General features: G+C 37.9%; 2 long non-coding RNA genes across 3 annotated transcripts in view; one reads left to right on the top strand and one right to left on the bottom strand.

The window, feature by feature from the left end:
* LOC129450820 (uncharacterized) overlaps positions 1-27,305 on the top strand; it is a 102,060-nt gene that overhangs the window by 53,552 nt on the left and 21,203 nt on the right. The window lies entirely within an intron of this gene.
* On the bottom strand, positions 20,813-21,337 carry LOC141363667 (uncharacterized). The gene is made up of 3 exons (XR_012369170.1): positions 21,284-21,337; positions 21,129-21,190; positions 20,813-21,035 (listed from the first exon to the last, which is right to left on the bottom strand). It is a non-coding gene; the product is annotated as an uncharacterized lncRNA (long non-coding RNA).

Genomic DNA, 27,305 nt, shown 5'->3' on the forward strand with positions numbered 1-27,305 from the left:
TAAAAGGTAATATCAACTGTGTGCTAATTATTTTTCAAAATATTTTCTTCATCATATATCAAAATACTTCCAAAATATTTTTTCCTACTATGGAAGTCAATGGTAATGTATTTCATTATTTGCTTTTACAGGCTTGCAGAGGTGATATGATGAAGACTTAAACATCCTTGACACAACTGAATGCACAACTTAAAGAGATAGTTGAATGAAAATTCTGTCATCATTCACTCATCCTCGTGTTGTTTTAAATCTGTATGAATTATTTTTTTCTGATTAACACAAAAGAAGATATTTTGAGGAGTGATGGTAAACCCACAGCAGATAGTGACCATTGACTTCCATAGTAGGAATAAAAATGATGGAATTTAAAAGGTAATATCAACTGTGTGCTAATTATTTTTCAAAATATTTTCTTCATCATTTATCAAAATACTTCCAATTTTTTCCTACTATGGAAGTCAATGGTAATGTATTTCATTATTTGCTTTACAGGCTTGCAGAGGTGATATGATGAAGACTTAAACATCCTTGACACAACTGAAGGCACAACTTAAAGAGATGGTTCAATGAAAATTCTGTCATCATTTACTCATCCTCGTGTTGTTTAAAACCTGTATGCATTATTTTTTTCTGATTAACACAAAAGAAAATATTTTGAGGAATGATGGTAAACCCACAACAGATAGTGACCATTGACTTCCATAGTAGGAATAAAAATGATGGAATTTAATAGGTACCATCAACTGTGTGCTAATTATTTTTCAAAATATTTTCTTCATCATTTATCAAAATACTTCCATTTTTTTTCCTACTATGGAAGTCAATGGTAATGTATTTCATTATTTGCTTTACAGGCTTGCAGAGGTGATATGATGAAGACTTAAACATCCTTGACACAACTCAATGCACAACTTAAAGAGATAGTTGAATGAAAATTCTGTCATCATTCACTCATCCTCGTGTTGTTTTAAATCTGTATGCATTATTTTTTTCTGATTAACACAAAAGAAGATATTTTGAGGAGTGATGGTAAACCCACAGCAGATAGTGACCATTGACTTCCATAGTAGGAATAAAAATGATGGAATTTAAAAGGTAATATCAACTGTGTGCTAATTATTTTTCAAAATATTTTCTTCATCATTTATCAAAATACTTCCAATTTTTTCCTACTATGGAAGTCAATGGTAATGTATTTCATTATTTGCTTTACAGGCTTGCAGAGGTGATATGATGAAGACTTAAACATCCTTGACACAACTGAAGGCACAACTTAAAGAGATGGTTCAATGAAAATTCTGTCATCATTTACTCATCCTCGTGTTGTTTTAAATCTGTATGCATTATTTTTTTCTGATTAACACAAAAGAAGATATTTTGAGGAGTGATGGTAAACCCACAGCAGATAGTGACCATTGACTTCCATAGTAGGAATAAAAATTATGGAATTTAAAAGGTAATATCAACTGTGTGCTAATTATTTTTCAAAATATTTTCTTCATCATTTATCAAAATACTTCCATTTTTTTTCCTACTATGGAAGTCAATGGTAATGTATTTCATTATTTGCTTTACAGGCTTGCAGAGGTGATATGATGAAGACTTAAACATCCTTGACACAACTGAAGGCACAACTTAAAGAGATGGTTCAATGAAAATTCTGTCATCATTTACTCATCCTCGTGTTGTTTAAAACCTGTATGCATTAGTTTTTTTTATTAACACAAAAGAAAATATTTTGAGGAATGATGGTAAACCCACAACAGATAGTGACCATTGACTTCCATAGTAGGATTAAAAAAATTATGGAATTTAATAGGTACCATCAACTGTGTGCTAATTATCATTTTTCAAAATATTTTCTTCATCATATATCAAAATACTTCCAAAATATTTTTTTCCTACTATGGAAGTCAATGGTAATGTATTTCATTATTTGCTTTTACAGGCTTGCAGAGGTGATATGATGAAGACTTAAACATCCTTGACACAACTGAATGCACAACTTAAAGAGATAGTTCAATGAAAATTCTGTCATCATTTACTCATCCTCGTGTTGTTTTAAATCTGTATGCATTATTTTTTTCTGATTAACACAAAAGAAGATATTTTGAGGAGTGATGGTAAACCCACAGCAGATAGTGACCATTGACTTCCATAGTAGGAATAAAAATGATGGAATTTAAAAGGTAATATCAACTGTGTGCTAATTATTTTTCAAAATATTTTCTTCATCATATATCAAAATACTTCCAAAATATTTTTTTCCTACTATGGAAGTCAATGGTAATGTATTTCATTATTTGCTTTTACAGGCTTGCAGAGGTGATATGATGAAGACTTAAACATCCTTGACACAACTGAATGCACAACTTAAAGAGATAGTTGAATGAAAATTCTGTCATCATTCACTCATCCTCGTGTTGTTTTAAATCTGTATGCATTATTTTTTTCTGATTAACACAAAAGAAGATATTTTGAGGAGTGATGGTAAACCCACAGCAGATAGTGACCATTGACTTCCATAGTAGGAATAAAAATGATGGAATTTAAAAGGTAATATCAACTGTGTGCTAATTATTTTTCAAAATATTTTCTTCATCATTTATCAAAATACTTCCAATTTTTTTTCCTACTATGGAAGTCAATGGTAATGTATTTCATTATTTGCTTTACAGGCTTGCAGAGGTGATATGATGAAGACTTAAACATCCTTGACACAACTGAAGGCACAACTTAAAGAGATGGTTCAATGAAAATTCTGTCATCATTTACTCATCCTCGTGTTGTTTTAAATCTGTATGCATTATTTTTTTCTGATTAACACAAAAGAAGATATTTTGAGGAGTGATGGTAAACCCACAGCAGATAGTGACCATTGACTTCCATAGTAGGAATAAAAATGATGGAATTTAAAAGGTAATATCAACTGTGTGCTAATTATTTTTCAAAATATTTTCTTCATCATTTATCAAAATACTTCCAAAATATTTTTTTCCTACTATGGAAGTCAATGGTAATGTATTTCATTATTTGCTTTACAGGCTTGCAGAGGTGATATGATGAAGACTTAAACATCCTTGACACAACTGAATGCACAACTTAAAGAGATAGTTGAATGAAAATTCTGTCATCATTTACTCATCCTCGTGTTGTTTTAAATCTGTATGCATTATTTTTTTCTGATTAACACAAAAGAAGATATTTTGAGGAGTGATGGTAAACCCACAGCAGATAGTGACCATTGACTTCCATAGTAGGAATAAAAATGATGGAATTTAAAAGGTAATATCAACTGTGTGCTAATTATTTTTCAAAATATTTTCTTCATCATTTATCAAAATACTTCCAATTTTTTCCTACTATGGAAGTCAATGGTAATGTATTTCATTATTTGCTTTACAGGCTTGCAGAGGTGATATGATGAAGACTTAAACATCCTTGACACAACTGAAGGCACAACTTAAAGAGATGGTTCAATGAAAATTCTGTCATCATTTACTCATCCTCGTGTTGTTTTAAATCTGTATGCATTATTTTTTTCTGATGAACACAAAAGAAAATATTTTGAGGAATGATGGTAAACCCACAGCAGATAGTGACCATTGACTTCCATAGTAGGAATAAAAATGATGGAATTTAAAAGGTAATAATCAACTGTGTGCTAATTATTTTTCAAAATATTTTCTTCATCATTTATCAAAATACTTCCATTTTTTTTCCTACTATGGAAGTCAATGGTAATGTATTTCATTATTTGCTTTTACAGGCTTGCAGAGGTGATATGATGAAGACTTAAACATCCTTGACACAACTAAATGCACAACTTAAAGAGATAGTTGAATGAAAATTCTGTCATCATTCACTCATCCTCGTGTTGTTTTAAATCTGTATGCATTATTTTTTTCTGATTAACACAAAAGAAGATATTTTGAGGAGTGATGGTAAACCCACAGCAGATAGTGACCATTGACTTCCATAGTAGGAATAAAAATGATGGAATTTAAAAGGTAATAATCAACTGTGTGCTAATTATTTTTCAAAATATTTTCTTCATCATTTATCAAAATACTTCCATTTTTTTTCCTACTATGGAAGTCAATGGTAATGTATTTCATTATTTGCTTTACAGGCTTGCAGAGGTGATATGATGAAGACTTAAACATCCTTGACACAACTGAAGGCACAACTTAAAGAGATGGTTCAATGAAAATTCTGTCATCATTTACTCATCCTCGTGTTGTTTAAAACCTGTATGCATTAGTTTTTTTTATTAACACAAAAGAAAATATTTTGAGGAATGATGGTAAACCCACAACAGATAGTGACCATTGACTTCCATAGTAGGATTAAAAAAATTATGGAATTTAATAGGTACCATCAACTGTGTGCTAATTATCATTTTTCAAAATATTTTCTTCATCATATATCAAAATACTTCCAAAATATTTTTTTCCTACTATGGAAGTCAATGGTAATGTATTTCATTATTTGCTTTTACAGGCTTGCAGAGGTGATATGATGAAGACTTAAACATCCTTGACACAACTGAATGCACAACTTAAAGAGATAGTTGAATGAAAATTCTGTCATCATTCACTCATCCTCGTGTGGTTTTAAATCTGTTTGCTTTATTTTTTTCTGATTAACACAAAAGAAGATATTTTGAGGAGTGATGGTAAACCCACAGCAGATAGTGACCATTGACTTCCATAGTAGGAATAAAAATGATGGAATTTAAAAGGTAATATCAACTGTGTGCTAATTATTTTTCAAAATATTTTCTTCATCATTTATCAAAATACTTCCAATTTTTTCCTACTATGGAAGTCAATGGTAATGTATTTCATTATTTGCTTTACAGGCTTGCAGAGGTGATATGATGAAGACTTAAACATCCTTGACACAACTGAAGGCACAACTTAAAGAGATGGTTCAATGAAAATTCTGTCATCATTTACTCATCCTCGTGTTGTTTAAAACCTGTATGCATTATTTTTTTATTAACACAAAAGAAAATATTTTGAGGAATGATGGTAAACCCACAACAGATAGTGACCATTGACTTCCATAGTAGGATTAAAAAAATTATGGAATTTAATAGGTACCATCAACTGTGTGCTAATTATCATTTTTCAAAATATTTTCTTCATCATTTATCAAAATACTTCCAATTTTTTCCTACTATGGAAGTCAATGGTAATGTATTTCATTATTTGCTTTACAGGCTTGCAGAGGTAATATGATGAAGACTTAAACATCCTTGACACAACTGAAGGCACCACTGAAAGAGATGGTTCAATGAAAATTTTGTCATCATTTACTCATCCTCGTGTTGTTTTAAATCTGTATGCATTATTTTTTTCTGATTAATTCAATTCAATTCAATTCAATTCAATTCAATTCAATTCAATTTTATTTATATAGCGCTTTTCACAATTTGGTAATTGTATCAAAGCAGCTTTACAAAGTAGATGCAGTGAAACGCACAGAAAATCGACAGATAGCACAACATAATAAACGATAGCACAAGCAGTTAAATTTGCTACGGCTATAAATCAACATTATAAACAAACCTATTACTAATGTAACGTATAGAAGTTAAGCCCAAAAAGGCTGCCTCCCCGGGTTGAAAAACCCCCTAGGAGAAAAAAACCCCGGAATTTTAGCCGGGGAAGTAAAAAAAGTCATAGGAGGAAAAAACCCTTGGGAGGTATATATATATATATATACACATTGAAACGGAAGGAGATTGAGCGGAGATTTAAGCGGAGATTAAGCGGGTTCTGCCGGTGGTCTTTGGTCAGGCATCAGCTGGACATCACGTTGAAGAACAGCTAGTAGATCAGTTGTGTGCCGACTTTCACATGTACCGGAACTGGATCTGTTTGTCTCGTCCTCGGGATCAAGGACGAGACAGGGAGAGAGACACAAAATCTTATTAGCGTAGGGGCCGTTCACATAGAAAACAAGTGTCACACAGTAATGTGGTTTTAGTCAGCTCGGTTCCGGACAGGCTAACTATTGCTGGTTAAGTGTATTACATATAGTTAATGATTTTAGAAACGGAAACAGAACTCGTTTGACTAAGGCCAGAGGCCCCACTGCCGTCGTTAATGCTAACGTACAGTGGCAAACGGTTCTGTATGACATACTATTTTAAGGTCATGGGAAAAGGCCAAAATTGCAAGCCGGCCATATTTGGCAGTTAAGACTCAGTCAAAAACCAATTCAAAGTTTCAGCATATTACTAAAGAGTATTAATGAGATTTACCATGCTTTGAAGTGTTGACGAAAAAAAAGGTTTTAATTTATTCATTAATTTATTTATTTATTTATTAGGTTGTACAAGCTAGCTATTAGGAGATAAGTACCATTGTTAAAACAACTATTTGAAAGCCTTGTTAAAGACAAAAGAAGATATTTTGAGGAGTGATGGTAAACCCACAGCAGATAGTGACCATTGACTTCCATAATAGGAATAAAAATGATGGAATTTAAAAGGTAATATCAACTGTGTGCTAATTATTTTTCAAAATATTTTCTTCATCATTTATCAAAATACTTCCATTTTTTTCCTACTATGGAAGTCAATGGTAATGTATTTCATTATTTGCTTTACAGGCTTGCAGAGGTGATATGATGAAGACTTAAACATCCTTGACACAACTGAATGCACAACTTAAAGAGATAGTTGAATGAAAATTCTGTCATCATTCACTCATCCTCGTGTTGTTTTAAATCTGTATGCATTATTTTTTTCTGATTAACACAAAAGAAGATATTTTGAGGAGTGATGGTAAACCCACAGCAGATAGTGACCATTGACTTCCATAGTAGGAATAAAAATGATGGAATTTAAAAGGTAATATCAACTGTGTGCTAATTATTTTTCAAAATATTTTCTTCATCATTTATCAAAATACTTCCAATTTTTTCCTACTATGGAAGTCAATGGTAATGTATTTCATTATTTGCTTTACAGGCTTGCAGAGGTGATATGATGAAGACTTAAACATCCTTGACACAACTGAAGGCACAACTTAAAGAGATGGTTCAATGAAAATTTTGTCATCATTTACTCATCCTCGTGTTGTTTTAAATCTGTATGCATTATTTTTTTCTGATTAACACAAAAGAAGATATTTTGAGGAGTGATGGTAAACCCACAGCAGATAGTGACCATTGACTTCCATAGTAGGAATAAAAATGATGGAATTTAAAAGGTAATAATCAACTGTGTGCTAATTATTTTTCAAAATATTTTCTTCATCATTTATCAAAATACTTCCAATTTTTTTTCCTACTATGGAAGTCAATGGTAATGTATTTCATTATTTGCTTTACAGGCTTGCAGAGGTGATATGATGAAGACTTAAACATCCTTGACACAACTGAAGGCACAACTTAAAGAGATGGTTCAATGAAAATTCTGTCATCATTTACTCATCCTCGTGTTGTTTAAAACCTGTATGCATTAGTTTTTTTTTATTAACACAAAAGAAAATATTTTGAGGAATGATGGTAAACCCACAACAGATAGTGACCATTGACTTCCATAGTAGGATTAAAAAATTATGGAATTTAATAGGTACCATCAACTGTGTGCTAATTATCATTTTTCAAAATATTTTCTTCATCATATATCAAAATACTTCCAAAATATTTTTTTCCTACTATGGAAGTCAATGGTAATGTATTTCATTATTTGCTTTTACAGGCTTGCAGAGGTGATATGATGAAGACTTAAACATCCTTGACACAACTGAATGCACAACTTAAAGAGATAGTTGAATGAAAATTCTGTCATAATTCACTCATCCTCGTGTTGTTTTAAATCTGTATGCATTATTTTTTTCTGATTAATACAAAATAAGATATTTTGAGGAGTGATGGTAAACCCACAGCAGATAGTGACCATTGACTTCCATAGTAGGAATAAAAATGATGGAATTTAAAAGGTAATATCAACTGTGTGCTAATTATTTTTCAAAATATTTTCTTCATCATTTATCAAAATACTTCCAATTTTTTTTCCTACTATGGAAGTCAATGGTAATGTATTTCATGATTTGCTTTACAGGCTTGCAGAGGTGATATGATGAAGACTTAAAGGGAAACTTCACCCATTTGCATTAAGCTTTGTACCGTTAGAACCCCAGTCATGTTTTTGAATGGTCGTGCACCATTCCCTCAGTTTCCCCTGAGAGGGGAGAAATACTGATTTCAGTGAGGCACTTCCTTCTTTCAATGATGTAAAAATCGTCATTTTGCGTCATTGAAAGAAGGAAATCCTGTATCTCTATTGAGTGTGAAAGACTACAGACACTCATTCCTCATTTTTCCAAGGTGGGGGCTATGGGTGGGACCCACTCGCGCTTCAGACCAATTACAGATAAGTGGGTGGGACTTACGAAAATATACGAACACAGACCGAAAAAAAAACAATCAGCCGCCATCTTTATGCTTTACCCATGCTTTACGCCATCTTTTTTTACCCCGGGGAGGTAGCCTGCTTGGGCTTAATTTAGCATCTTCTCCTAGACGTTACATTAGTAATACGCTCGTTCATAATGTCGAGTCATAGCCTCAGCAAATTTGACAGCTTATGCTATTGTGTATTATGTTGTACTATCTGTCATTTTTCTGTGCTTTTACTGCTTCTATTAATGTAAAGCTGCTTTGAAACAATTGAGTATTGTGAAAAGCGCTATATAAATAAAATTGAATTGAATTGAATTGAATGCTAAGCTAAGCTAAACAGAAGTTGTGGATCGAGCCGAATTCATGTTACAATAACAGTGGAAGTTAATCAATATTACATGGAAGAGGGTGATTTTACAAGCGTGATGCTCTAATCCGCTGTACATTGCACCTTTATGAGCCACAATACTGCAAAGAGCTGAGGCAGATGTAGGAACAGAAGCCCGAGGAGAAGCCGGAGCTTGGGCGTCGGCTGAGTAGAGGAGCCCGGTGAAGACGCAGCAACCATCGGCCTCTGCTGGGTAGAGAAGCTTGGACAGACTACTGCCTGTATTCTCGCTGTGTGCTTGCTTTATTACATTTCTGCATCAGATAAGGATATGGGCGTTTGTTTGGTGAAGGTTTCTATGCAAGAGAGGAACTTTGCGCGCGTTTGGAACGTTTATTTCACGGACATGTTTCGGTTTACGAGCAGACGCGCCGCGGAGTATATAAGCTTGGACGGACTCGCGCCGTTTGCTTTCGGTTTAACATTTCTGGATCAGATGAGGATATGAACGTTTGTTTTGTGAATGTTTCTGGTCGCGTGCTTATTTCAAAGACGTGTTTCGGTTTACGAGCACAAGCTCCAAGAGCTGAGGCAGCGCGTCTGTGGAGATATTATGCAGGGGACGCGTTTGTGTGGAGGATGCAGGGATAAACGGACGTCTAACTAAAGTGAGTGTTTATATTTTCTTTGTTATACTAACGTGGCATTTATGTACACAATAGCATATCTGAGCTGTGTTTTATATGTCTATATTGTGAGAGCAGTGAGGCCAATAATAACACAAATGTAATTACAGTAAACAAGAGACAAAAAGAAAATTGGTAAAACTAAATAAACATTTAAAATGCATACCCTTTTTAACTACTTGAAAAGACATTTGTACTGCGGATCTGAAACTGCACGTTACTGTTTGAATAAGACTTTGCTACACACCAGGCCAGAGTGTTATTGTGTGTAACACAATGTAACATCACGTTTAAAAGTAAATCATGATTGGTTCAGTCAGACACAGTGGTGGTGGCTATTTTCTTTGTTTTACTAACGTGGCATTTATGTACATAATAGCATGTCTGAGCCGTGTTCCGATTAATGGGAGTGGCTTGCAGAGCTGTGCATTGTGGTGCATAGTGGCAGTTGTAGTTTTTCATACAAATGTGCTCTAAAGTCACATTTTGTCTTTTCTCTGTCAAATAGGCACAAAATTCTACATTTATGTTACATTTTGACTACAAATATGACTCACTTTCCATAAAGATTAATGTTCCTATCGGTGAAATGGCCCTTTAAACATCCTTGACACAACTGAAGGCACAACTTAAAGAGATGGTTCAATGAAAATTCTGTCATCATTTACTCATCCTCGTGTTGTTTAAAACCTGTATGCATTAGTTTTTGATTAACACAAAAGAAAATATTTTGAGGAATGATGGTAAACCCGCAACAGATAGTGACCATTGACTTCCATAGTAGGATTTAAAAAATTATGGAATTTAATAGGTACCATCAACTGTGTGCTAATTATCATTTTTCAAAATATTTTCTTCATCATATATCAAAATACTTCCAAAATATTTTTTTCCTACTATGGAAGTCAATGGTAATGTATTTCATTATTTGCTTTTACAGGCCTGCAGAGGTGATATGATGAAGACTTAAACATCCTTGACACAACTGAATGCACAACTTAAAGAAATAGTTGAATGAAAATTCTGTCATCATTCACTCATCCTCGTGTTGTTTTAAATCTGTATGCATTATTTTTTTCTGATTAACACAAAAGAAGATATTTTGAGGAGTGATGGTAAACCCACAGCAGATAGTGACCATTGACTTCCATAATAGGAATAAAAATGATGGAATTTAAAAGGTAATATCAACTGTGTGCTAATTATCTTTCAAAATATTTTCTTCATCATTTATCAAAATACTTCCAATTTTTTTCCTACTATGGAAGTCAATGGTAATGTATTTCATGATTTGCTTTACAGGCTTGCAGAGGTGATATGATGAAGACTTAAACATCCTTGACACAACTGAAGGCACAACTTAAAGAGATGGTTCAATGAAAATTCTGTCATCATTTACTCATCCTCGTGTTGTTTAAAACCTGTATGCATTAGTTTTTTTATTAACACAAAAGAAAATATTTTGAGGAATGATGGTAAACCCACAACAGATAGTGACCATTGACTTCCATAGTAGGATTAAAAAAATTATGGAATTTAATAGGTACCATCAACTGTGTGCTAATTATCATTTTTCAAAATATTTTCTTCATCATATATCAAAATACTTCCAAAATATTTTTTTCCTACTATGGAAGTCAATGGTAATGTATTTCATTATTTGCTTTACAGGCTTGCAGAGGTGATATGATGAAGACTTAAACATCCTTGACACAACTGAATGCACAACTTAAAGAGATAGTTGAATGAAAATTCTGTCATCATTCACTCATCCTCGTGTTTTTTTAAATCTGTATGCATTATTTTTTTCTGATTAACACAAAAGAAAATATTTTGAGGAGTGATGGTAAACCCACAGCAGATAGTGACCATTGACTTCCATAGTAGGAATAAAAATGATGGAATTTAAAAGGTAATATCAACTGTGTGCTAATTATTTTTCAAAATATTTTTTTCATCATTTATCAAAATACTTCCAATTTTTTTCCTAATATGGAAGTCAACGGGTATGTATTTCATTATTTGCTTTTACAGGCTTGCAGAGGTGATATGATGAAGACTTAAACATCCTTGACACAACTGAATGCACAACTGAAAGAGATAGTTCAATGAAAATTCTGTCATCATTTACTCCTCCTCGTACTGTTTAAAACCTGTATGCATTAGTTTTTTCTGATTAACACAAAAGAAGATATTTTGAGGAGTGATGGTAAACCCACAGCAGATAGTGACCATTGACTTCCATAGTAGGAATAAAAATGATGGAATTTAAAAGATAATATCAACTGTGTGCTAATTATTTTTCAAAATATTTTCTTCATCATTTATCAAAATACTTCCAATTTTTTTTCCTACTATGGAAGTCAATGGTAATGTATTTCATTATTTGCTTTACAGGCTTGCAGAGGTGATATGACGAAGACTTAAACATCCTTGACACAACTGAAGGCACAACTTAAAGAGATAGTTCAATGAAAATTCGGTCATCATTTACTCATCCTCGTGTTGTTTAAAACCTGTATGCATTAGTTTTTTATTAACACAAAAGAAAATATTTTCATGAATGATGGTAAACCCACAACAAATAGTGACTGTTGACTTCCATAGTAGGATTAAAAAAATATGGATTTTAATTGATACCATCAACTGTGTGCTAATTATCATTTTTCAAAATATTTTCTTCATCATATATCAAAATACTTCCAAAATTTTTTTTTTCTACTATGGAAGTCAATGGTAATTGATTTCATTATTTGCTTTTACAGGCTTGCAGAGGTGATATGATGAAGACTTAAACATCCTTGACACAACTGAATGCACAACTTAAAGAGAACGTTCAATGAAAATTCTGTCATCATTTACTCATCCTCTTGTTGTTTTAAATCTGTATGCATTGTTTTTTTCTGATTAACACAAAAGAAAATATTTTGAGGAGTGATGGTAAACCCACAGCAGATAGTGACCATTGACTTCCATAGTAGGAATAAAAATGATGGAATTTAAAAGGTAATATCAACTGTGTGCTAATTATTTTTCAAAATATTTTCTTTATCATTTATCAAAATACTTCCAATGAAGACTTAAACATCCTTGACACAACTGAATGCACAACTGAAAGAGATAGTTCAATGAAAATTCTGTCATCATTTACTCCTCCTCGTAATGTTTAAAACCTGTATGCATTAGTTTTTTCTGATTAACACAAAAGAAAATATTTTGAGGAGTGATGGTAAACCCACAGCAGATAGTGACCATTGACTTCCATAGTAGGAATAAAAATGATGGAATTTAAAAGGTAATATCAACTGTGTGCTAATTATTTTTCAAAATATTTTCTTCATCATTTATCAAAATACTTCCAATTTTTTTTCCTACTATGGAAGTCAATGGTAATGTATTTCATGATTTGCTTTACAGGCTTGCAGAGGTGATATGATGAAGACTTAAACATCCTTGACACAACTGAAGGCACAACTTAAAGAGATAGTTCAATGAAAATTCGGTCATCATTTACTCCTCCTCGTGTTGTTTAAAACCTGTATGCATTAGTTTTTTATTAACACAAAAGAAAATATTTTCAGGAATGATGGTAAACCCACAACAGGTAGTGACCATTGACTTCCATAGTAGGATTAAAAAAATTATGGAATTTAATAGGTACCATCAACTGTGTGCTAATTATCATTTTTCAAAATATTTTCTTCATCATATATCAAAATACTTCCAAAATATTTTTTTCCTACTATGGAAGTCAATGGTAATGTATTTCATTATTTGCTTTTACAGGCTTGCAGAGGTGATATGATGAAGACTTAAACATCTTTGAACAATCTCTTTAAGTTGTGCATTCAGTTGTGTCAATGAAAATTCTGTCATCATTTACTCATCCTCGTGTTGTTTTAAATCTGTATGCATTATTTTTTTCTGATTAACACAAAAGAAGATATTTTGAGGAGTGATGGTAAACCCACAGCAGATAGTGACCATTGACTTCCATAGTAGGAATAAAAATGATGGAATTTAAAAGGTAATGTCAACTGTGTGCTAATTATTTTTCAAAATATTTTCTTCATCATTTATCAAAATACTTCCATTTTTTTCCTACTATGGAAGTCAATTGTAATGTATTTCATTATTTGCTTTACAGGCTTGCAGAGGTGATATGATGAAGACTTAAACATCCTTGACACAACTGAAGGCACAACTTAAAGAGATGGTTCAATGAAAATTCTGTCATCATTTACTCATCCTCCTGTTGTTTAAAACCTGTATGCATTAGTTTTTTTATTAACACAAAAGAAAATATTTTGAGGAATGATGGTAAACCCACAACAGATAGTGACCATTGACTTCCATAGTAGGATTAAAAAAATTATGGAATTTAATAGGTACCATCAACTGTGTGCTAATTATCATTTTTCAAAATATTTTCTTCATCATATATCAAAATACTTCCAAAATATTTTTTCCTACTATGGAAGTCATGTATTTCATTATTTGCTTTTACAGGCTTGCAGAGGTGATATGATGAAGACTTAATAATAATAATAATAATACATAAGTCTTATATAGCGCTTTTCAAAGGACGCAAAGACGCTTTACAAAATGAAACAAACAAACAAAAAATGAGAGTACTAATTAAGGTTGTATGCCATATGAAACAGGTGGGCTTTTAACAGTTTTTTGTAGGTGGTCAGTGAGTCCGAGTTTCTGATGTGGATAGGGAGTGAGTTCCAAAGGGTAGGGGCAGCAATGGTGAAGGCTCGGTCCCCCACAGTTCTGTGTTTTGATTTGGTGATGGGTTTGAGAAGGTTTAAATCGGCAGAGCGGAGACTTCGGATAGGTCGGTGATGCTGTAAGAGGTCTTTGAGGTATGGAGGGGCTAAGTTATTGAGGGCTTTGTAGGTGATGAGTAGAACTTTGTAATGAATGTGCTGTGGTACAGGGAGCCAATGAAGCTGTTGGAGAACAGGGGTGATGTGGTCTCTGGAGCGGGTGTGGGTGAGGAGACGGGCAGCAGAGTTTTGAACATATTGCAGCTTGTGTAAATCGGTGGAAGGGAGACCATATAGGAGGCTATTGCAGTAGTCGAGTCTTGATGTAATAAATGCATGGATGAGGGTTTCAGCAGCAGATGTGGAGAGAGTGGGCCGTAGACGAGCAATGTTTCGCAGGTGGAAAAAGGCAGTTTTGGTGATGTGACGGATATGAGGCTTAAATGTGAGTGTGGGGTCAAAAATGAAGCCAAGATTTCGGGTCTGGAGAGAGGTGGTAACTGTATGGCCATCTTACAGATATAGTGAAATCTTGGGAGGAGGGAAGGAGTGATTTGGGACCAATGATTATGATTTCTGATTTATTGCAGTTGAGTTTAAGGAAGTTGGCATTCATCCAGGATTTTATTGCAGACAGGCAGTTTTTGATAGTTGATACTGTGGCAGGTGTGATGGATCTGGTGCTTAGGTATAATTGTGTGTCGTCAGCGTAACTGTGGAATTTTAGTCCATGATTATGAATGATGGATCCAAGGGGAAGCATATACAGAATAAACAAAAGGGGACCTAACACAGAGCCTTGAGGGACTCCATGATTGACAGATATAGTGTGAGACATACAGTTATTGATGGATATGAATTGAAATCTGTCGGTGAGGTAGGAGGTGAACCAGGAGAGGGCTGTGCCCGAGATGCCGAGATGTTGTAGGCGTTGTATCCTTGACACAACTGAATGCACAACTTAAAGAGATAGTTCAACGAAAATTCTGTCATCATTTACTCATCCTCGTGTTGTTTTAAATCTGTATGCATTCTTTTTTTCTGATTAACACAAAAGAAGATATTTTGAGGAGTGATGGTAAACCCACAACAGATAGTGACCATTGACTTCCATAGTAGAATTAAAAAAATTATGGAATTTAATAGGTACCATCAACTGTGTGCTAATTATCATTTTTCAAAATATTTTCTTCATCATATATCAAAATACTTCCAAAATATTTTTTTCCTACTATTGAAGTCAATGGTAATGTATTTCATTATTTGCTTTTACAGGCTTGCAGAGGTGATATGATGAAGACTTAAACATCCTTGACACAACTGAATTCACAACTTAAAGAGATAGTTCAACGAAAATTCTGTCATCGTTTACTCATCCTCGTGTTGTTTTATATCTGTATGCATTATTTTTTCTGATTAACACAAAAGAAGATATTTTGAGGAGTGATGGTAAACCCACAGCAGATAGTGACCATTGACTTCCATAGTAGGAATAAAAATGATGGAATTTAAAAGGTAATATCAACTGTGTGCTAATTATTTTTCAAAATATTTTCTTCATCATTTATAAAAATATTTCCAATTTTTTTTCCTACTATGGAAGTCAATGGTAATGTATTTCATTATTTGCTTTTACAGGCTTGCAGAGGTGATATGATGAAGACTTAAACATCTTTGACACAACTGAATGCACAACTTAAAGAGATAGTTCAATTAAAATTCTGTCATCATTTACTCATCCTCGTGTTGTTTTAAATCTGTATGCATTATTTTTTTCTGATTAACACAAAAAAATATATTTTGAGGAGTGATGGTAAACCCACAGCAGATAGTGACCATTGACTTCCATAGTAGGAATAAAAATGATGGAATTTAAAAGGTAATATCAACTGTGTGCTAATTATTTTTCAAAATATTTTCTTCATCATTTATCAAAATACTTCCAATTTTTTTTCCTACTATGGAAGTCAATGGTAATGTATTTCATTATTTGCTTTACAGGCTTGCGGCGGTGATATGATGAAGACTTAAACATCCTTGACACAACTGAAGGCACAACTTAAAGAGATGGTTCAATGAAAATTCTGTCATCATTTACTCATCCTCGTGTTGTTTAAAACCTGTATGCATTATTTTTTTCTGATTAACACAAAAAAATATATTTTGAGGAGTGATGGTAAACCCACAACAGATAGTGACCATTGACTTCCATAGTAGGATTAAAAAATTATGGAATTTAATAGGTACCATCAACTGTGTGCTAATTATCATTTTTCAAAATATTTTCTTCATCATATATCAAAATACTTCCAAAATATTTTTTTCCTACTATGGAAGTCAATGGTAATGAATTTCATTATTTGCTTTACAGGCTTGCAGAGGTGATATGATGAAGACTTAAACATCCTTGACACAACTGAATGCACAACTTAAAGAGATAGTTCAATGAAAATTCTGTCATCATTTACTCATCCTCTTTTTAAACATCCTTGACACAACTGAAGGCACAACTTAAAGAGATTATTCAATGAAAATTCTGCAATCACTTACTCATCCTTGTGTTGTTTTAAACCTGTATGCATTAGTTTTTTCTGAATAACACAAAAGAAGATATTTTGAGAAATGTTGGTAAACCCACAACAGATAGTGACCATTGACTTCCATAGTAGGAATAAAAAAATTATGGAATTTAATATGTAACATCAACTGTGTGCTAATTATCATTTTTCAAAATATTTTCTTCATCATATATCAAAATTCTTCCAAAATATTTTTTTCCTACTATGGAAGTCAATGGTAATGAATTTCATTATTTGCTTTTAGAAGCTTGCAGATGTGATATGATGAAGACTTAAACATCCTTGACACAACTGAAGGCACAACTTAAAGAGATAGTTCAATGAAAATTCTGTCATCATTTACTCATCCTTGTGTTATATTAAACCTGTTTGCATTAGTTTTTTTCTGATTAACACAAAAGAAGATATTTTGAGGAATAATGGTAAACCCACAACAGATAGTGACCATTGACTTCCAAAGTAGGAATAAAAAATGATGGAATTTAATAGGTACCATCAACTGTGTGCTAATTATCATTTTTCAAAATATTTTCTTCATCATATATCAAAATACTTCCAATTTATTTTCCTACTATGGAAGTCAATGGTAATGTATTTCATTTTTTGCTTTACAGGCTTGCAGAGGTGATATGATGAAGACTTAAACATCCTAAACACAACTGAAGGCACAACTTAAAGAGATAGTTCAATGAAAATTCTGTCATCATTTACTCATCCTTGTGTTGTTTTAAACCTGTATGCATTAGTTTTTTCTGAATAACACAAAAGAAGATATTTTGAGGAATGATGGTAAACCCACAACAGATAGTGACCATTGACTTCCATAGTAGGAATAAAAAAATTATGGAATTTAATAGGTAACATCAACTGTGTGCTAATTATCATTTTTTAAAATATTTTCTTCATCATTTATCTAAATACTTCAAATTTTTTCCTACTATGGAAGTCAATGGTAATGTATTTTATTATTTGCTTTTAGAGGCTTGCAGAGGTGATATGATGAAGACTTAAACATCCTTGCCACAACTGAAGGCACAACTTAAAGAAATTATTCAATGAAAATTCTGCAATCACTTACTTATTCTCGTGTTGTTTTAAACCTGTATGTATTAGTTTTTTCTGAATAACACAAAAGAAGATGTTTTGAGGAATGATTGTAAACCCACAACAGATAGTGACCATCTCTTCCATAGTAGGATTAAAAAATGATGGAATTTAATAGGTAACATCAACTGTGTATATTCAATGGTAATGTATTTCATTATTTGCTTTTAGAGGCTTGCAGAGGTGATATGATGAAGACTTAAACATCCTTGACACAACTGAAGGCACAACTTAAAGAGATGGTTCAATGAAAATCCTGTCATCATTTACTCATCCTCGTGTTGTTTAAAACCTGTATGCATTAGTTTTTTCTGAATAACACAAAAGAAGATATTTTGAGGAGTGATGGTAAACCCACAACAGATAGTGACCATTGACTTCCATAGTAGGAATAAAAAAATGATGGAATTTAATAGGTAACATCAACTGTGTGCTAATTATCATTTTTCAAAATATTTTCTTAATATATCAAAATACTTCCAAAATATTTTTCCTACTATGGAAGTCAATGGTAATGTATTTCATTATTTGCTTTTAGATGCTTGCAGAGGTGATATGATGAAGACTTAAACATCCTTGACACAACTGCAGGCACAACTTAAAGAGATAGTTCAATGAAAGTTCTGTCATCATTTACTCATCCTCGTGTTGTTTAAAACCTGTATGCATTAGTTTTTTTATTAACACAAAAGAAGATATTTTGAGGAATGATGGTAAACCCTCAACAGATAGTGACCATTGACTTCCATAGTAGGAATAAAAATGATGGAATTTAAAAGGTAATATCAACTGTGTGCTAATTATTTTTCAAAATATTTTCTTCATCATTTATCAAAAGACTTCCAATTTTTTTCCTACTATGGAAGTCAATGGTAATGTATATCATTATTTGCTTTTAGAGGCTTGCAGAAGTGATATGATGAAGACTAGGGCTGCAACTAACGATTATTTTAATAATCGATTAATCTGTCGATTATTTTTTCGATTAATCGATGAATCGGATAAAAAAACAAAAAACAAGAAAAGCATTCATTTCCAACCCCTTATTCAAAACAGAACAAAAATCTTTAGAAATTACACAAACATGTTGCTCCTTGAACATACCTGAGCTGTTACAATAATAATAAAATAAAATAAAAATGGACTAACACAAAAAATACACATGTATGCTTTACATCTGCCAAATATATAGACTTTTTATGATGCATTTCCCATCAAGAAGCCTCTGTTGATGGGATCAAAAAGATAGTAAATGAGTACACTCTTAGAAATAAAGGTACAAAAGTTGTCACTGGACAGTACTCTTTCAAAAAGGTACACCTTTGTACCCAAAAAGTGCATATTAGTACTTCAAAAGTACATATTGGCAGTTCAAAGATACATATTTGTACCTAAATGGTACATATTAGGACTTTTTATAAAGGGTACTGCCCCAGTGACAGCTTTGTAGCTTTATATTTGACTTCATGTGTTTTCTCTGATCAGATAGCTAACTCATTTGTTAAAACTGTTCTATTTACATTTGGCCACATACATGCGTCTTGTCAAAACGGAAAATGCTTCTTCTACTCCCGCGCAAAATGCAAATACACCATTTATTACTTCGCTTTAAAAAATGTAAGACGATGTTTATGTAACAAAAGGCGGCACTTACTGAATGTTGGGCCGGGCACGCGCGTCTACTTGCTTGGCAGTCGGCATGAGCTGGAGCGCGCAGGAAAGAGCAGCAGGAGAGTGATGGCACGATGATTTTACGTACAGGTCCATGACGGGGAAAAGCGTTCATACAACTCCCTCTCAAAGTTTTATTTCATTGTTTAATATCAGTGGAGTTTGTTATTGGAGTTTTTTATTCGTTCTAGAAACTTTTTTACCCGCTGTCGTCGCTCCATAAAGCATAAGCGTGTCGTCTTTGTTTGTTTACCTCTTTGCCGGCTAACTTCCAGGTGACGCGCTTACGTTTGGGATGAGTAAAACACTGACATGTGGTTTTCCTCTACCTTTGCTGTTTTTTTTCCCATCTTTTTCCCGCCGCCCTGTCTTTTCTCCGCCCTGTCTATGAGCCGCCGAACTCTGCAAGCAACAGTGCGCGAGAGAGACCGACGCTGCGTCCCAAACCGCATACTTCCATACTATATAGTAGGCGAAAAGCACTACTTCTCATACTCTTTGCCTACTATATATTTTATAAATTGGGTTTTTGGGACGCAGCACGAGTGTGTTCACTCCGCTCCGCGCTTAACTGAAGTTTTTTTTTTTCTTTTTTTAAATTAAACGTCTCTGCGTCACGCGACACGACGAATCGATAATGAAATTCGTTGCCAACACTTTTAGTAATCGATTTTTATCGATTTAATCGATTCGTTGTTGCAGCCCTAATGAAGACTTAAACATCCTTGACACAACTGAAGGCACAACTTAAAGAGAACGTTCAATGAAAACTGTCATGATTTTCGTGATGTTTTAAACCTGTATGCATTAGTTTTTTCTGATTAACACAAAAGAAGATATTTTGAGGAATGATGGTAAACCCACAGCAAGATAGTGACCATTGACTTCCATGGTAGGAATATAAAAAATTATGGAATTTAATAGGTATCATCAACTGTTTGCTAATTATCATTTTTCAAAATATTTTCTTCATCATATATCAAAATACTTCCAAATATTTTTTTCCTACTATGGAAGTCAATGGTAATGTATTTTTTTATTTTCTTTTAGAGGCTTGATGAAGACTTAAACATCCTTGACACAACTGGCACTTTTAACTCTAGATTAAAGACACATCGGTTTAACTTTGCATTTACTGAATGATTTAAAACAGTACGAATAAAACAGTATAAAAGAATACAACAGTATGAACCTGTAGCTGGAATCAGCTTTCAGATGAGATCAGATGTGTTTCAAATCTAGAGTAAAAACACATCGGTTTAACTTTGCATTTACTGAATGATTTAAAACAGTACGAATGAAACAGTATAAAATAATACAACAGTATGATCGGTTTAACTTCGCATTTACTGAATGATTTAAAACAGTACGAATAAAACAGTATAAAAGAATACAACAGTATGAACCTGTAGCTGGAGTCAGCTTTCAGAAGAGATCAGATGTGTTTCAACAGTAGGCACTTTTAAATCTAGATGAAAAACACATCGGTTTAACTTTGCATTTACTGAATGATTTAAAACAGTACGAATGAAACAGTATAAAAGAATACAACAGTATGAACCTGTAGCTGGAATCAGCTTTCAGAAGAGATCAGATGTGTTTCAACAGTAGACACTTTTAAATCTAGATGAAAAACACATCAGTTTAACTTTGCATTTACTGAATGATTTAAAACAGTACGAATGAAACAGTATAAAAGAATACAACAGTATGAACCTGTAGCTGGAATCAGCTTTCAGATGAGATCGTCTCGGTTACATATGTAACCCTCGTTCCCTGAAGGAAGGGAACGGAGACGTCACGTCGTGACCGACGAATTGGGAACCGCTTCACGGGTGACCTATCTGCTTCGAGAAACCTTTAAAACGCCAATGAACTTGGCATGCAGATAATTGCATCTGCCGGCGCCGCCCCGCCGCATAGGTATTTAATGAGCGGCGGGTGCAGTTATCAAATCAGCTATTTTTTGCTGAGAAAGCTGGACAGAAGGAAAGGGTCCGGCCGATATCAGCAGTGGAACAGCAAACTGTGGCGACGGGACGTGACGTCTCCGTTCCCTTCCTTCAGGGAACGAGGGTTACATATGTAACCGAGACGTTCCCTTTCAGTCGGTCACTACGACGTCACGTCGTGACCGACGAATTGGGAATCCCTACCAAAGCGCCACTGAAGCTGACCCTTCCAGTGCCTGCGTAAACCCTCCGACTCTCCCCTCTAAGGGAACGGAAATGGGGTTGAAGCAGAGGCCGGTCACTACTTGTTCCTTAACCCACGATAGTGACTAGGCGAACTGGGAAGCGAACTCGTCAGGCGGGACTAAGATCGCTGCGGAAGAAAAACCCTCTAGGGGTCTACCACGTAGGTGATAGAGAAAAAGACACGAAGTCTCTAAAAAATACACTCTCTTAGCAACACTAGAGGAACTCCGCTAAGGGAAACGTGGTAAATCATAAACTTTCCACGGAAATACTCACAAAGAAACCACTAGGGGGCGCAATGTGGGCGCTAGCCTCACCCAGATAGTCAAGAATACATCCAGTGAGAGGCTGGCAGCCGATGCTCCGCAACATCGACCGCCAAGCGGTGGAAAAAGACAAAAAACATTTTTTGTAACGTTTTTGCCTTAATGGCCTTCCATACTGGTGCGGCTTCTGCGCAGCCAAAAAGAAAGGCTCCAAACCGACACAGGAGCCGTTCCTCGATGTTCTCACTGATCTGACGAGAGAACTCGAGAGGATACCGGCTCAACACGAACACTGTAGAATCTAGTGAACGTATTAGGTGTCGCCCAGCCAGCAGCTCTACAAATATCTGAAAGCGAGGAACCACGAGCCAAAGCCCAAGATGAAGCCACGCTTCTGGTTGAATGGGCTCTCAAACCAAAAGGGGAGGGAATGCCCTGTTTCTCATAAGCCAGGGCGATTGTGTCTACAATCCAGTGAGACATCCTCTGTTTAGTGACAGCTCTCCCTTTCTGCTGACCACCGTAACAGACAAAGAGCTGCTCTGAGGTCCGAAAGCTTTGAGTGCGATTCACATACACACGTAGTGCACGTACAGGACATAACAAAGCCATAGCTGGGTCTGCCTCTTCCAAAGGCAGAGCTTGTAAGTTCACTACTTGATCCCTAAAGGGAGTGGTGGGAACTTTAGGCACGTAGCCCGGCCGGGGTCTCAGTGTAACGCTGGATTCAGCCGGCCCGAACTGAAGGCACGAATCGTTGACCGAAAATGCATGAAGATCCCCTATCCTTTTAATAGAAGCCAGTGCGAGGAGCATCAAAGTTTTCATAGTGAGAAACTTGACACTCACCGTCTGCAGAGGCTCGAACGGGCAGTCCCTGAGAGCGTTCAGCACCATGGACAGGTCCCAAGGAGGAATAGAGGGAGGACGCGAAGGATTGAGCCTCCGTGCACCTCTTAAAAACCTAATGACCAGATCGTGCTGACCCACAGATCTACCGTCTATGGGTGCGTGATGCGCGGATATTGCCGCGATATCTACTTTAATAGTAGATGGTGACAGCCTCTTCTCCAAGCGGTGCTGGAGATATGAAAGCACAATACTGATCGGGCATTCTCGGGGGTCCTCTCGTTGAGAAGTACACCAAACAACAAACAGGTTCCATTTCAGCGTATACGCCTGTCTCGTAGACGCCGCTCGCGCTGCAGCGATGGTGTTAGATACCGCCGGGGGTAAATCACCTACAACCTCCGCGCCCCGTCCAGAGACCACACATGGAGGTTCCACAGATCGGGACGGGGGTGCCATAATGTGCCCCCTTCTTGAGACAGAAGGTCCCTCCTCAGGGGAATCCTCCAGGGAGGGGCTGTCGCGAGGAGAGTGAGCTCTGGAAACCAACTCCTGGTGGCCCAATATGGAGCAACTAAAAGAATTTTCTCCTCGTCCTCCCTGACTTTGCACAATGTCTGTGCAATGAGGCGCACTGGGGGAAATGCGTATTTGCGAAGACCTCTCGGCCAGCTGTGCGCCAATGCATCCACGCCGAGTGATCCCTCGTTCAGTGAATAAAATAGGCGACAGTGGGTTGTTTCTGGAGATGCAAACAGATCTATCTGCGCTCTGCCGAAACGTCTCCAAATCAGCTGGATCGATTGAGGGTGGAGTCGCCATTCGCCGGGGCGCGCTGCTCGGGAAAGCGCGTCTGCCGCTGCGTTGAGCGACCCCGGGATGTGAATGGCACGAAGAGACCTCAGATTCTTCTGACTCCAAAAGAGGAGATGGCGGGCGAGATGCGACATGTGACGAGAGCGCACTCCGCCTTGGCGATTGATATACGCAACAGTCGCAATGTTGTCTGTGCGAACTAATACATCTTTGCCTCTCAACTCGCTGCTGAAGCGGACGAGTGCAAGATATACAGCCCACAGTTCTCGGCAATTTATGTGCCAATGCAGCTGGGGTGATGTCCATACTCCTGAAGCTGCAAGCTCGCCATACGTGGCTCCCCACCCCGTGTTGGAGGCATCTGTGCATTCTATTGCATGTCTGGAGACCTGTCTCAGTGGCACCCCCGCCCTGAGAAACGCTGGGTCTGACCACGGGGTGAAAGTGAGACGGCATTTCGGTGTGATCGTGACACGGTGAAAGCCGGTTAGCCACGCTCTCCTCGGGACTCGGTCGTGAAGCCAATGCTGAAGCGGTCTCATATGCAGCAAACCGAGCGGTGTTACAGCCGCGGCTGAAGCCATATGCCCCAGTAATTTCTGAAATTGTTTCAGAGGGACCGCAGTCTTGCCCGAAAACGTATTCAAGCAAGCCAGAATCGACTGAACGTGCGCCTCCGTGAGGCGTGCTGTAAGATTGACCGAATCCAATTCCATGCCGAGAAAAGAGATCTTCTGTGTCGGGCACAGTTTGCTCTTCTCTCGGTTGACCTGAAGACCGAGACGGGCGAGGTGTTTGAGCACCCGATCTAGATGAGTGCAAAGCATTTGACGTGACTGTGCTATAATGAGCCAATCGTCGAGATATGCCAAGATGCGAACACCGCTCTCTCTGAGAGGTTTTAAAGCGCCCTCTGCCACTTTTGTGAAGACGCGGGGAGAGAGAGAGAGCCCGAACGGTAAGACTTTGTACTGATATGCTTTTCCCTCGAACGCAAAGCGGAGAAACGGCCTGTGCCGGGGAAGGATTGAGACATGAAAGTACGCGTCCTTCAGGTCGATGGCTGCAAACCAATCCTGTGGGCGAATGCATTGAAATATGGTTTTCTGCGTAAGCATTTTGAACGGCATCTTGTGAAGTGCTCGATTCAGAACGCGCAGATCCAGGATCGGTCGCAACCCGCCGCTTTTCTTGGGTACAATAAAGTAAGGGCTGTAAAACCCTGACCTCATCTCGGCTGGAGGAACCGGCTGAATCGCGTCTTTCGCCAATAAGACAGCAATCTCTGCACGAAGTACGTGCGCATCGGCGGGTTTCACTATAGTGAAACGGATGCCTGTAAATTTGGGAGGTCGCCGGGCGAATTGTATCGCATAGCCAAGACGGATCGTGCGTAAAAGCCAGCGCGACGGACTGGGAAGTTGCTGCCAAGCTTCCAGATACCGGGCGAGGGGAATTAACGGCACAATCGTAGTACCCGCGGCGAGCGGAACGGCGGTGCTCGATGACGCGCTCTCTTGGGCTGCGTTGACATGTGTATTGTGAGAATGAGCACTCACCTGACTCCGCTGATGGATGGCTGCGCGGGGAAGACTCTGATGAAGATATCTCGGTGCGCTTAACACATCCGTTGGCGAGAGAGGAGGGGGAGAACGTAGGGTTATGAGCCCATCCGTCACACCCGACTGCCTCTGATGACCTGGAGGAGGAAGAGGAATTCGCTCTTTTTGTGGTTTTGTGGGTGCCGGCTGAAAAGCCGGCGGAACGGAAATTAAAGAAAACCAAAGATTCCCCACCCGGTCCTCCTCCGGGGGGGGGAGTGGTGCGTTCACCATCTCCCGAAGAGCGATCCCCTCCACCTCCAGGTCGCCCATCTCAGGGCCGCTTAGATTTATGCTTTCCACCAGGCTTAGCGGGCTGAGCGGGCGGGGCGGGCTGCTGACGGCCGGTTCCTCGCTTCCTAGGACGGCCCCGATGAGGAACGGAGGCGGCCGCCGCTGCAGGACGCCCTCGGCGAGGGGCAGACTGAGGTGCCGACGTCGACGGGGCAGGTGTTGGTTTCTTCCGACGCGGCATGATGTTGGCAAAAGCCTCAGTCTGCTTCTGGGTGGCTGAGACCTGCTGTGCAAAGTCTTCTACTGCCTCGCCGAACAGGCCGGCCTGGGAGACCGGAGCATTCAAGAGCCGGGTTTTATCGGCATCTCTCATGTCCGCCAGGCACAGCCAGAGGTGGCGCTCCTGGACCACCAAAGTGGACATAGCACGACCGACGGCTTGCGCGGTGGTCTTGGTCGCACGTAGCGCCAGATCCGTAGCCGCACGCAGATCTTTAAAGACCGCCGAATCGTGACCACCCTCGTGCAGGTCCTTCAGAGCCTTAGCCTGATGAACCTGCAACAAAGCCATGGCATGTATGGCTGAGGCTGCCTCCCCACAAGCCCGGTACGCAGACTCCGTCAGGGCTGACGAATGTCTGCAGGCTTGTGAGGGAAGGGTAGGACGGTCCTTCCAGTAGGAAACGCCGGCAGGACACAACTGCATCGCTACCGAACGCTCCACTGTCGGGATACCGGCATACCCTTTAGCAGCCCCGCCATCGAGGGAGGTGAGGGGTGATGGCTGATACGGACGGTTCCGGGAGGAAAACGGGGTTTTCCACGTCCGAGTCAGCTCATCATGCACCTCGGGAAAGAAAGGCACCGGTGGGGAAGACTGTGAAGCCCGTGCAGCCCCAAAGTACCAATCATCTAGGCGGGACGGTACGGGAGGGGGAGGAGCTCTCCACTCCAACCCGACCGTCTCCGCAGCCCGAGCGAGCATAGCTGTCATCTCCGGGTCGAGATCAGGAACCGCAACCCTTCCCGAAGGAGGGAGAGGATCCGGATCAACGTCCGAAAATGACGGCCCCCCCTCCGATGTTACGACAGATATCGAATCCTCGGGAGGTCCGACAGAGGTAGAAAGCGACGCAGAACGCGCGCTCTCCGTCTCCATCGGAACCTCGGATGGTTGCGGATCCGGTGGCTGAGAGCCGCTGGACGAACCAGCTTGCCGATTCAGCACCGTAAGGCGGAGGTCGTCTCTCCGTAGCTTCACAGCCGCCTTCTTAGGGGTGATCAGCAACGGAGGGCGGCGTTCCCGGAGAAACGCCACACGACCCCGCAGATCCGCAAGAGTCAAACTCTCGCAAGCGGAGCATGTCCCTCCCACGAAAGCCGCCTCAGCGTGCTGGAGACCCAGACACGAGAGACAACGATCGTGTCCATCACGAGGACCCATATATTTGCCGCATCCAGGAGTCGAACACGGACGGAAAGACATCTTTAAAAAGACGCTTAACGCCCGTGAGCAGTGAACGGCTGTCTTTAAAAAGACGCAAGTTCAACTGCAGCTCTTTTAGGGAAATCACTCTTTCAGATGTGTAGTTGATGAAGCACACAGGGAGGAGAACGCACACACTCAACTAAAAAGAGTGAAAGCGATCACGAAGATCAAAAGGTGGTGGAAACACTATGCAAGCCCCGCTGTGGTGCCTTCGCCCAACCAACTAGCACGCAGAGATCTATTCCAGGTAAGAGAGATAAGCAGCTTCTCGTGAGCAGTTTAGTC

Source organism: Misgurnus anguillicaudatus, chromosome 4, assembly GCF_027580225.2.
Source record: "Misgurnus anguillicaudatus chromosome 4, ASM2758022v2, whole genome shotgun sequence".
NCBI classification, from domain to species: domain Eukaryota; kingdom Metazoa; phylum Chordata; class Actinopteri; order Cypriniformes; family Cobitidae; genus Misgurnus; species Misgurnus anguillicaudatus.